The sequence below is a fragment of the Bubalus kerabau genome, chromosome 19 (genome assembly GCF_029407905.1).
Source record: "Bubalus kerabau isolate K-KA32 ecotype Philippines breed swamp buffalo chromosome 19, PCC_UOA_SB_1v2, whole genome shotgun sequence".
In the NCBI taxonomy this organism is placed as follows: Eukaryota; Metazoa; Chordata; class Mammalia; order Artiodactyla; family Bovidae; genus Bubalus; species Bubalus kerabau.
The window spans coordinates 45,555,648-45,559,088 of record NC_073642.1 but is presented as its reverse complement, the minus strand read 5'-3'; the positions used below and the strand labels follow the sequence as shown (position 1 = coordinate 45,559,088).

The 3,441-nt window shown below is 43.3% G+C and overlaps 1 pseudogene; it reads right to left on the bottom strand.

The window, feature by feature from the left end:
• Positions 1–713: 713 nt before the first annotated feature.
• LOC129634177 (cleavage and polyadenylation specificity factor subunit 5-like) lies at positions 714–1,494 on the bottom strand (annotated as a pseudogene).
• Positions 1,495–3,441: the final 1,947 nt, after the last annotated feature.

The following is a 3,441-nucleotide window of genomic DNA, read 5'->3' as shown; positions in this document are numbered from 1 at the left end:
AGTCAGACACAACTGAGCGACTGACACTTTCACTTTTCTTTTCATGAGCTCAAACATGGTTTTTAAGCAGAAGTGTTATGTTTCTTAGGTTCACATAGGTAGCTGGGAAATCCCTAACAGTACCACTTGAGCAAAGAAAGAGAGTCTTGTTTAGGGTCAAAGCCACAACAGGTCAAGAAGGGAGTCTGAGGTAAATGGAAAAAATTACTGAACTACAGATAAATGTTTGTTCAAAGTAAAAACTAGTTATTCCCAAAAGATTTCTCCAAAGTTAAAAGGAAAGCCTTAAAAAAAAAAAAACTTTAGGAGATTAATGTCCCTGTTTTTTCTTGGCTAATTTCTTTTCTTTTCTTTTAACAGCACAATCTAGCTTTTCATATTAACTTTACTATTCAGACCACAGAAAGTAGGTGGTAATTTCAGGACTGGGAAAGAGATAATACCAAAAAAGCTCTTCCTGGACGTTTATTCTATGCTGTGTATAGCTGTGCTCACAGAGATGGCTTCTCTTACTTCTCTGTTGCTGCTGCTGCTGCTAAGTCGCTTCAGTCGTGTCCGACTCTGTGCGACCCCATAGACGGCAGCCAACCAGGCTTCCCGTCCCTGGGATTCTCCAGGCAAGAACACTGGAGTAGGTTGCCATTTCCTTCTTCAATGCATGAAAGTGAAAAGTGAAAGTGAAGTTGCTCAGTCGTGTCCGACTCTTACCAACCCCATGGACTGCAGCCTATCAGGCTCCTCCATCCATGGGATTTGCCAGACAAGAGTACTGGAGTGGGGTGCCACTGCCTTCTCTGCTGTGCAGCAATTCAGTCGTATATAAAATTGACCCTGCTCAAAAGCTGGGGGAGACTAGAAATGATGGGTCCATATACAGGGGCATTGTTACACAGTTCAAACAGTGGTGCAGCTACCAGCTTGTAATTTTTAGGGACTGCAAACAAGGCTTTCTCTTGAAGCTGAACCAAAAACAATTTCTTATGTTCCTTAGGTTTGGTAATATGTGCAGGAATATATGGATACTGAGGAGGTTCAAAATTTGGTCTCCATCAGTTGCCAATGCAGTCATCAAAGACTCAGTCTTGCAGGACTGCATCTTGACCACCCGATATCTCTGTCATTAAGCATTTTAGTCCTTCAACTTCATCTTCTCCTGGGTTAATAAGCTCACCACCGGGTAATTTGAAGAAGTTGTTCCCAGCTGTAGTAGTAACACATGGGGTAGCCCGTGCTCATGGACAATCAAAACCATTTCTACAGCCCTCCTCACGCCAATTTTATCAAATTCCTTCCTCATGCGCTGAAATCTGGCTGCAACAGAGCTGTCCTTCTCACAGAGGGGCTCTTTTGTACCAAAAAGGGAATTGGTAAGAGGGTACAGGTAGATGGTGCGCTCTAGGGTGAGGGGCTTGGTCTGCTGGATGTACTTGTTGCCGAACTGGGTGACTTCCAGGGCCAGCCGTTCTGCGAGCGATTGGGCGGCACCATGGCCATGGTGACGAGCTTTGGCACTAGGAAAGCAGGAGGCAAGGAGGCTGCCTGTGTGGGCCGCGGTTACCTGCGTCCCAAGTAGCAGCCGCAGCCCACCATTAACAAGAGAATGCCGAGGGAGGCCTTGGCTAATTTCTTAATGGGCATATGGGTAAGTTTGAATTTAAAGTAAGTCAATTTACTATTAAAACTTGATTACATCATTGATGTCTTAAAAATATTAAGTAACTTAAAAGAACATTTGAAATGAAAACTACATTTTTAGTGTTTCTTAAATAGAGAAATGCTGATGTAAGAAAAACCTTGAAGAACAAAATATTTTAAAGAACACTTAGTTTAAGGAAAATACTCACATACTCCACCCTCCCCACCCAAGCTATGGGAAGATATTTCTATGTAGTACTTACTATAAATCCACAAAGTGCAACTAGGTAAATACATTTATCTTAGATAAGAGTGAGACCTTCAAAAGCAGATTTCTGAGCTGAGATGGAGAAATAGCATGGGACTGACTCTTTCTTCAGCAAATAGCCAAAGTTGGGGAATCTATACATTTGGCAAGATTCTAGAAGGAAAAAAACAACACAGAAATCATTTTAGTCTCTATCTTTCCTGTCTCTTTTATAAACACTTCTTGATCCTGATGACAAAGAGAAATTATAATGGCGTCATCACAGTTCAGGCATACAAAAATGGAGTCAGGGAGCCATTTAGGATCTGGTCTCTAGCAGTCTCTCCATCAGTGAGAACCTGAATTTTACTGAACTATACCAGACTCGAGGACACCATCTGCCAGCTGGAACGTTATGGTCTCAGGGTCTCCCTTTGCAACTGTGTGACCATTTCAGACCCCAACCAATCCTTACTTAATAAGCACCCTGACTTCTTGGCAGTTCCAATTACAATTCTTGATAAAGGGCTCATTTAACTGACTCTAACCTTACAGTTTTTGCCTTTATAAGCCTCCCCCATTTTGTAGTATGGTGGAACACAATTCAAGTTCTCCTAGAACTTGTGTCTCCCCAGCAGCAGTGCTAACAAACCCCATATAAGCACTTTTTATTTCAATCACGTCTCTGCTTCTGAAGTTTTCTCTAACCTCCAGCTTGATCGCCACATGGTCTCAGTCCCTACTTCCTCACTCGTGGATGGTATGATCCCTTCCTCAGTCGTGTCTGACCTTTAGTTTCTCAGTGTCCACCCACTTCATCCAACTTCTGCCTCGAAGGCAGAATTATTTCTAGATGCATGTCTGACCATTTACTGCTCCACTTAGTAACCTTCAATGACTTAACCTCACCCCAATACATTCTGTATCTGTAATGAGTTATCCTAAAATGTAGTGGCTTCAAACAATAGTGATCACATATGGTCAGGAATTTGGAAAGGGCTTGGTTAGGAAATTCTTGCTTGGAATCTTTCATGAGGATACAATCAGATTTTGCCGGAGGCTGCTGTTATCAGCGGCAAGGATCTCTAGGAGCCCTCTTGAAAACTGGCTAGTACATGTACCTAGGATAACCTCTAATCTTAACATGTCCTTCAAGGCCATTCATTCTTTATCATCAGGAACAAGGACCTGCCATGCAGTTCAGACAGTAATGAATCTGCCTGCAGTGTAGGAGACCTGGGTTCGATCCCTGGGTCAGGACAGCTAGAGGAGAGAATGGTTACCCATTCCAGTATTCTTGCCTGGAGAATTCCATGGACAGAGGAGCCTGGCAGGCTATAGTCCATATGGTCCCAAAGAGTTGGACACAACTGAGCGACTAACACTTTCACTTTCATGTCCTAGTACATTTTCAGGTTTGCTATTTCAGAAGTAGTGGGTAGGGACTTCCCTGGCGCTCCAGTGGTTACGACTGCCCTGCAGTGCAGAGGGTGCAGGTTCAATCCCTAGTCAGGGGGCTAAGATCCTACCGGCCTTGCCGCCAAAAAAGCCAAAACATA